Here is a 10,079-nt window from a genome sequence, read left to right as displayed (position 1 = left end):
TTTGACTGTAAAAAGATCCAGAGGAGAAAGGGAGAAGAAAACGTGTTGTTCTTTGTTTCAGCCACTAGATGGAGGCAGAGCTCCACTGATGGACTAACAGGATACAGACTGAAAACCGGAGTGAAGATTATATAATTGATGTATAAAGAGAGAGTTTTTGGTCTTTTTTCACATCCTTTACATCTCTTTAACATCTGGTGTCGTTGCTACTTTAGAAAACGAATAAAAAGAGAAACAAGTTCTGCTGAATGCCGCAAGGCTTTTTCCGGCTGGAGGACTTTTGCCACTGGACCATATTTTTACATTTTGTCTTGAACATGTTTTCTCATGGTGAAATCTTAAGGGGTATTTAGAGAAAAGGAACAATAGCTGTATAGGTTGACTGAAGTTTGCCTGCTTTTGATGCTGAATGTTTCAACATTATTTCTTATATTTCTTGGATTTAATTCTATTTTATATTTTGGGGTTATGTACCAAATCACTAAGACAAATTCATAAATAGGTATGTGCATGCCTATTTACCGTTTTCTGATTGTCAGAGGAAGTGTGTGTGTGTGTGTGTGTGTGTATGTATAATATGTTAAAAAACATCATAAAATAGCCATAGAATAGTATATTGAAAAAGACATAGTATAGTATGTCGAAAAAAAGTAAAAAAATCCATAGTATAGTATGTTGAAAAAGACATAGTATAGTATGTCGAAACAAGTGATAAAAAAACGGCATACTATGGTGACTCGTAATAAGGTTTGTCGAAAAAGGTGATAAGAAAGTCATAGTATGCATGTCAAAAAAAGTAAAAAAAACAAAAAGACATATTTTAGTATGTCGAAAAAACACATTAAAAAGTCATAGTATGTCGAAAAAACTGATAAAAAAAGACAGCCTTTAGTATAGTATGTAAAAAAAAAAAAAAAAAAAAGTGATAGAAAAGCCACAGTATGTCAAAAAAAAGTGAAAAAATCAATAGTATAGTATGTTGAAAAAGACAGTATAGTATGTCGGAAAAAGTGATAAAAAACGGCATGCTATGGTTACTCGTAATAAGGTTTGTCAAAAAAAGTCATAAAGAAACCATAGTATGTCAAAAAAAAAGCCTGAGTATAGTACATCTGAAAACATCATAAAAATCATAGTATGTCGAAAAAGACATAGTATAGTATGTCCAAAAAAATAATAAAAAAGCCATAGTATAGTATCTGGAAGAAAGTGATAAAAAAAAGTCATAATACAGTACGTCCAAAAAAGTGATGAAAAAGCCATATTGTTTATTGTATTACCTCCGAGTCACTAGTCACGCAGTTTGGTGTATGAAAAAAAGTCACCATGTCGAAAAAACGATACAAAAGCCATAGTAAGGTATGTCGAAAAACATCATAAAAAAGCCATAGTATATATTGTATGTCGAAAAAAAATTAATAAAAAAGCCATAGTCATTATGTCGAAAAAAGTCATAGTATAGAAAGTCATCATTGAATCATCATTTGGTCTTCAACCAGCATTGGGCTTGAACCCAGAACCTTCAATCTTCAGGTAGATTACCAGCTATTTATCACACAAATACAAATCTTAAAATCAAGTTCATAAAGTAACTTTCTTTGAATTAATTTGATTCCCAATCAAGATACACTGGTAAGAATTGCTTTCCATTGTTAATATGTACTTAAAAACAGTTCTGAAATGCAAAATAATAGAATTTTAATCATGTGATAAAACATGCGATTAATCGCGATTAACTATAGAAATTCAACGATTAATCGCGACCAAAAAGTCATAGTATAGCATGTTGCAAAAAGTAAATAAAAGTTTTAGTATAGTATGTCGAAATAAGTCATAGTATAGCATGCTGCAAAAAGTAATAAAAAGTCATAGTATAGCATGTCAAAAAAAGTCATAGTAAAGTATGTCGAAAAAAGTCATAGTATAGTATGTCAAAAAAAGTCATAGTATAGTATGACGAAAAAGTCATAGGCAAGGCAAGGCAACAGGGCAATTCAAAGTGCTTTACGTAAAACATGTAAGAGCAGTTAGAAAACGATTAAAAAAAACAAACATTAAAACATAAAAGACAAGAATAAAATTGACAGTGCAGTATAAGAAATGAAACATTAAAGGGCAGTTATAGAATGTCATACAGTGTCATCAGTGCAACTTCAGTATAACAAATGAACATTTCCTGACGTTATTTAAAGAAAGGCAACAAGACTCAAATCACTTTAGTACTGAGCCAGAAATGCCAACCCAGTTTTCCAGTCGGTCTAGTAATATGTCATGGTCGACCGTATCAAATGTAGCACTGAGATCAAGTAATACTAAGACTGAAATTTTGCCACTATCTGTGTTTAAGTGGATGTCATTAAAGACTTTAACAAGAGCTGTCTCAGTGCTGTGGTGTGGCCGAAAACCCAACTGGAAGGCATCAAAACTGTTGTTTAGTGACAAGAAAAGGTTGAGTTGTTGAGAAACTGTTTTTTCAGTGATTTTACTTAAAAATGGAAGGTTTGATATCGGCCTATAGTTGCTCATTAGTGACGTGTCTAGATTGTTCTTTTTTAAGAGCTGAATGAATGTTTTACTGGTGTTGTCAGTGATATTTTTGTGCACAGAGATAGTGCCACTAAAGAAAACACAGGAATGATCAGAGAGAGCAGCATCAGTCACCACAACCTTGGAAATGTTCAAACCCTTCGAGATAATCAAGTCCATAGTGTGCCCCTTGTTGTATGTGGGCTCCGTCACATGCTGAGTCAGTCAATAGTTCTCAAAAATGCAACTCAGTTCTTTTGTCCCTCTAGTATAGTATGTCGAAAAAGTAATAAAAAAGTAAAAGTATATTGTCAACAAAAGTCATAAAAAAGTCATAGTAATATTCCGAAAAAAGTCATTTTATAGTATGTCGAAAAAAAGTCAGTATAGTATGTCGAAAAAAGTCATAGTATAGCATGTCGTGAAGAAGTAAAAAAATCACGGTATAGTATGTCGAAAAAAGTCATAGTATAATATGTTGAAAAAATTCATAGTATGTCGTAAAGAAGTAAAAAAATCACAGTATAGTATGTCGAAAAAAGTCAGTCTAATATGTTGAAAAAATTCATAGTATAGTATGTCGTAAAAAGTCATAGTATAGTATGTTGAAAAAAGTCAGTATGGTGAAAAAAGTCATAGTATAGTATGACAAAAAAAGTCGTAGTATAGTATGTTGAAAGAAGTCATAGCATAGTATGTCGAAAAAAGTAATTGTATAATATGTTGAAAAAATTCATAGTATAGTAAGTCGTAAAAAGTCATAGTATAGTATGTCATAAAAAGTCATAGTATAGTATGTCGAAAAAAGTCAGAGTATAGTATGACGAAAAAGTCATATTATAGTTTGTCGAAAAAAGTAATAAAAAAGTATTAGTATAGTATGTCGACAAAATCATAAAAAAGTCATAGTATAGTATTTCGAGAAAAGTAATTGTATAATATGTTGAAAAGATTTATAGTATAGTAAGTCGTAAAAAGTCATAGTATGACGAAAAAGTCATATTATAGTTTGTCGAAAAAAGTAATAAAAAAGTATTAGTATAGTATGTCGACAAAATCATAAAAAAGTCAATATAGTATTTCGAGAAAAGTCATATTATAGTATGTCGAAAAAAATCTGTATAGTATGTCGAAAAAGTCATAGTATAGCATGTTGAAAAAAGTCATAAAAAGTCATAGCATGGTATGTTGAAAAAAGTTATAGTATAGTATGTTAAAAAAAAAAGTCATAAAATGTCGAAAAAGTCGTTGTATAGAACATCTTTTTTTAATCACTATTTGATATTCAACCGGCATTGGGTTTGAACCCAGAACCTTCAATCTTCAGGTAGATTACCAGCTATTTATCACACTGAACTATTTGCTAAACATGAAAGTCAGAGGTTTGATGTTGTATTTATTGTTCTATGTTACTGAGTGCAGAAAATTATAGTCATAGTATAGAAAGTCTTAAAAAGTCATAAAAAAGTCATAGTATAGTATGTCGAAAAAAGTAATAAAAAGTCATAGTATAGTTTGTCAAAAAAAGTCACAGCATAGTATGTAGAAAAAAGTCATAGTATAGTATGTCGAAAAAAGTAATAGTATAGTATGTCGATAAGTCATAAAAAGTCATAGTATAATATTCCGAAAAAAGTCATATTATAGTATGAAGAAAAAAGTCCTAGTATAGTATGTCGAAAAAAGTCAGCGTATAGCATGTTGCAAAAACTAAATAAAAGTCACAGTATAGTATGACAAAAAAGACATAGTATGTCGAAAAACAGTTATAGTATAGTTTGTCGAAAAAGTCCTAAAAAGTCATAGTATAATATTCCGAAAAAAGTCATATTATAGTATGTCGAAAAAAGTCAGTATAGTATGTCGAAAAAGTCATAGTATCGTGTGTCGAAAAAAGTCATAGCATAGTATGTTGACAAAAGTTATAGTATATATGTTAAAAAAAGTCATAAAATGTCAAAAAAGTCATAGTATAATATTCCGAAAAAGTCATATTATAGTATGTCGAAAAAAGTTAATATATGTCGAAAAAAGTCATAGTAGCCTATAGCATGTCGTAAAGAAGTAAAAAAATCACAGTATAGTATGTCGAAAAAAGTCATAGTATAATGTGTTGAAAAAATTCATAGTATAGCATGTTGCAAAAACTAAATAAAAGTCACAGTATAGTATGACAAAAAAAGACATAGTATGTCGAAAAACAGTTATAGTTTAGTTTGTCGAAAAAGTCATAGTATAATATTCCGAAAAAAGTCATATTATAGTATGTTGAAAAAAGTCAGTATAGTATGTCGAAAAAGTCATAGTATAGCATGTCGTAAAGAAGTAAAAAAATCACAATATAGTAAGTCTAGTATAATATGTCGAAAAAGGTCACAGTATGGTGAAAAAAGTCATAGTACAGTATGACGAAAAAAGTCCTAGTATAGTATGTCAAAAAAAGTCATAGTATAGCATGTTGCAAAAACTAAATAAAAGTCACAGTATAGTATGACGAGAAAAGACATAGTATAGCATGTTGTAAAGAAGTAAAAAAATCACAATATAGTGAGTCATAGTATAATATGTTGAAAAAATTCATAGTATAGTATGTCGTAAAATGTCATAGTATAGTATGTCGAAAAAATTCATAGTATAGTATGTCGTAAAAAGTCATAGTATAGCATGTTGCAAAAACTAAATAAAAGTCACAGTATAGTATGACGAAAAAAGACATAGTATGTCGAAAACAGTTATAGTATAGTTTGTCGAAAAAGTTAAAAAAAAGTCATAAAATTTCATAGTATAGCATGTCGAGGACAGAAAATGATAGTCATAGTATAGTATGGCGAAAAAAGTCATAAAAAAGTCATAGTATAGTATGATGAAAAAAGTCTTAGCATAGTATGTTGAAAAAAGTCATAAAAAGTCATAGTATAGTATGATGAAAAAAGTCATAAAAAGTAATAGAATAGTATGACGAAAAAAGTCCTAGTATAGTATGTCGAAAGAAGTCCTAGTATAGTATGTCGAAAAAAGTCATAGTATAGCATGTTGCAAAAAGTAAATAAAAGTCACAGTATAGTAAAAAGACAGTATAATATGTCGAAAGAAGTAATAAAAAGTCATAGTACAGTATGTCGAAAAAAGTCATAAAAAAGTTATAGTATCGTATGTGGAAAATATTTGTAAAGAGTCATAGTTTAGTATGTCGAAAAAAGTCATAAAAAGTCACATTATAAGTATGTCGAAAAAAGTCATAGCATAGTATGTAGAAAAAGGTCATAGCATAGTATGTAGAAAAAGGTCATAGTATAGTATGTCGACAAAAGTCATAAAAAAGTTATAGTATAGTATTCCGAAAAAACTTATAGTATTTTGAAAAAAATCAGTATAGCATGTTGAAAAAAGTCATAGTATCGTATGTCGAAAAAGGTCTTCGTATAGCATGTTGTCATTGAATGACCATTGGGTCATCAAGCAGTGTTGGATTTGAACCCATAACCTTCAGACAGATCACCAGCTATTTAGCACACTGAGCTATAGGCTAAAGATAGATAGTGTTGGTTTGACGTTGTTTTTGTGGTTCAACATTACTCAAGATAGAAAATAATAGTCCTAACATGTCGAAAACAGTTATAGTTTGTCGAAAAAGTCATAAAAAAGTCACAGTATAATATGACGAAAAAAGTCATCTTATAGTATGTCGAAAAAAATAAGTATAGCATGTCGAAAAAAGTCATAGTATCGTATGTCAAAAAAAGTCATAGTATAGTATTTTGAAAAAAGTCATAGCACAGTATGTTGAAAAAAGTTATAGTATAGTATGTTAAAAAAATCATAAAATGTCAAAAAAGTCATAGTATAGTTTTTCGAAAAATGTCATAGTATAGTATGTTGAAAAAAGACAGTATATTATGACGAAAAAAGTAATTGTATAGTATGTCGAGAAAGGTCTTGGTATAGCACATTGTCATTGAACAACCATTGGGTCATGAAGCAGTGTTGGGTTTGAACCCACAAGCTTCAATCTTCAGACAGATTATCAGCTAGTTAGCACACTGAGCTATATGTGAAGCATCATTGATTTGATGTTGTATTTGTTCAACATTACTCAAGATAGAAAATAATAGTCCTAACATGTCGAAAAAAGTTATAGTATAGTTTGTCGAAAAAAAGTCATAAAAAAGTCATAGTATAGTACTTTAAAAAAAAAAAGTCATACAATTTCATAGTATAGCATGTCGAAAAAGTCATAATACAGAATGTTATAATTGAATCACCATTTGGCCTTCAACCAGCATTGGGTTTAAACCCAGAACCTTCAATCTTCAGGTAAACCCCCATCTAATTATCTCACTGAGCTATTTGCAAAGTGTGAGATCCAGAGGTTTGATGTTGTATTTATTGTACTACATTACTGAGGACAGAAAATGATAGTCATAGTATAGTATGGCGAAAAAAGTCATAAAAAAAGTCATAGCATAGTATGTTGAAAAAAGTCCTAGAAAGTCATAGTATAGTATGTCGAAAAAAGTCAACAGATATATAATTTTTTTTTAGATATAGATAATATGATGAACACATGTCGTGTGTACACTGTTAAGATTTAAAATAGCATGCCACTTTCTGTATGGATCATGCTATGGTTTTAAGGTTAAGTTGTTTATATGTTGAAAACATACCCTAGTTACTCAAAGTCTTTGCCTTGTTGCTGGCTAAAACACAGGCACTGCTGGGATTTGAATCCAGGATCTCCTGTTTACAAGGCAAGCACTTTAACCACTAAGCTACAGCATCTCCTGCAGGATTATCTGTCCTGCATTCTTACAAGACAGATAATCCTATAATGAGCTAGTGAACAGGGATGTGACCAGTACTACATTATTCAACAATTAAAAACTCTGCTTTGCAAATGTTCTTGATGAAGGGAAATGGATGCAACACATTTGTTAAACATGTTAAACCATTTACACGAGAAGCACTGAAAGTCAAAAAAATATTGTTTGTTAACGAGTAAACTCCACAGTTCACTTTTCAACTTTTCACTTTGATGCGGCGATGTACAGGGGCACGTTCAATCTCAAAACGGCGTGCAACATGTTTCCTCAGAACGGTGAGCAGCGGCGTGCAACAGGCTTTGAGATGTGTTTTCTCTTGTTTGGAGATGTTACCCAATGATTCAGCCACTGAACGTGGCCCAGGTGTACACCAGGACCCTGTGACATCACTGCTGGGTGTGGTTTAAGGTGCATGTAATGCTGAGTGATGTAAACGGCCAAATGGTTAATGGTTGATAAATAAACTAGGTGGGTATTATAGCCTATACTTGCATTGCTCTGATTCCATGTGTTTTTGTACCATCTTAAATCTGTGTTTAAGTGCTCATATTATGTTTTTTGGCTTTTTCCCTTTCCTTGATTGTGTTGTATATCTTTTTTGTGCATGTTATAGGTTTACAAAGTGAAAAAGCCCAAAGTCCACCCCAAAGGGACTTACCATCTCCAACAGAAAACACTGTTCACAAACTGCTCCAAACAGCTCTATTGTAGTCCAGCCTTTACTTCAGAGACAAACGTGCGTCACTTTGTAACATGTTATAAATACTCGCCTAGCTGCGGGCGTGGCACACACTCATACTCTGCTTCTGACTGGCTAGTAGTCCTTACCTAGCTACTGTCAGGGCACGCCCTCATACTCTGCTTCTGACTGGCTAGTAGTCCTTACCTAGCTACGGTCAGGGCACGCCCTCAAACTCTGCTTCTGACTGGCTAGCAGTACTTACCTAGCTACTGAGCATGTGCGACTCCCAACAAAGATGGAACAGAAGTGAGATGTCTCACTCTGTATCTAAAACAGAGAGCTCAACACACAGAGTGAAAAGAGGAGCTGCAGCAATGTGCAGTACGACAAGTTTTTTTTTTTGAAAATGAAACCATGTAAACCTATTCTAGTACAACCTCTAAATACAATTATGAACCTGAAAATGAGCATAATATGAGCACTTTAATGCAGTGTTTCTGTGCTGCAAGGTGCTGCTGAGATTTGAACCCAAGATCTCCTAGACAGGCACTTTAACCAACTAAGCCACAGCACCTCCACTTGACTTGACTGTTATGTTATACCTTCAATTCTCTTTCAACTTGTATAAGCTGTACAATATACTGACTCATTGATGAATTCTACTATTTACTATAACTACAATTTTGACCAATAACCTAACGCACAGCAGAATGTAGGGCAGGTGGATTTTCTTCCTGAAATATTGTGACTTTATTCTTGTAATATTATAATTTAAGTTCCCTCCAAATATCACAACGAATAAGTGCCACATGCACATTTAGGGGCCATCCACACGGCAACGCTTTGGTGCAAACGCACGTGTTGCATCGTTTTGCATCGTTTTGGCCGATCGTCCAAACGACTCCTGTAAACGCACTGCCTGAAGACGCACTTTTTTTTAAACCTGATCCCAGGGTGAAGAAATTCGAAAACGCCGCCCGCGAAGTCGCATACATGCATATCAACAATGTCATCGCCACACCCCTCGAACTCTAGCCTTCGACCTCTTACCCCGCGACGACGTCTCATAACAACAACAACACCTACATGACTATGCATCCGTTCTAATGCCCACAATCACACGGCACTGTAGCATCGAAGGCAGCATATAGCTAGCTAGCTTGTGTTTGGTTTCTTCTTCTATACACAGCGCAAGCATGCTCCGCCTCTTCTTCTCCGTTTATAGGTGAATTTCTGTAGCAGAAGCAGCGCCACCTATAGGCCTGGCATATGAAGTAGTCATTTACAAATGGATCCGTTCGGACGCTAATTTTCTTGGAAAGATGCCAGGGAAGACAGGGGAAAATAAAAGATCGTTTTGGTACGTGTGGACGTGGCCTTAAAGAGGTTACTTCTCCAGCAAAAAATGCTAAAGAGGAGGGAAGAGTCCATCATGCCTACATCTGTGATGACTCTGTCAGCAGAGGTAATGAGAAAAGTTCATCTACATGAGAATAAATAGTTGAACGAAGTACCAAACGCCTGAGAGCCTTAGTGCATCATATACAGTTGAGGGGGAGGAGGGGGTACCTCCCATATCCTGTGTCCCCACAAATGGAAACAATACTTTTCCCTTTGGGTTGACTGGCAAGATGTGATTAAGGCAAATGATTGTGCCATTTAACTAATATCCACAAACTGGGCAGCTTGTTCTTTTAAGTACTCTGTAGTGGAATTCTGTTGCGAATAATTATAATAACCTTTATTTATTCAGGGAGGGCCATTGAGAGCAAGCTCTCCTTTCCAACAACTCCCTGATCACAGCACAAGTAAAAGGAAATAAAAACAATCTCAAGAAATTACAGTGCAAACAAACATTCTGATCATAAAACAATACCAAAATTACTACATGTAAATACAACCAAAAACAAGTGAGAACCACTGGTGTATTTAGTCACTCTATTTATGGCTACGTTCAGAAGATTGTGGCGTCCAGCGACTTTCGCGCGCAGAAACTCCAGTGAAGATAATGACCTCTTCTGAAGAGTCCATCCTGTTTTTTTTTAATCCTC

General features: G+C 33.4%; 1 protein-coding gene across 2 annotated transcripts in view; it reads right to left on the bottom strand.

Moving 5' to 3' along the window:
• The window catches only part of LOC144512803 (uncharacterized), a 93,469-nt gene that overhangs the window by 42,097 nt on the left and 41,293 nt on the right, over positions 1-10,079 (bottom strand). The gene's annotated exons all lie outside the window — the stretch shown is intronic.

Source organism: Sander vitreus, chromosome 24 (genome assembly GCF_031162955.1).
Source record: "Sander vitreus isolate 19-12246 chromosome 24, sanVit1, whole genome shotgun sequence".
NCBI lineage: Eukaryota > Metazoa > Chordata > Actinopteri > Perciformes > Percidae > Sander > Sander vitreus.
The sequence above is the reverse complement of the archived record's forward strand: the minus strand, read 5'-3'. Positions and strand labels throughout refer to the sequence as shown.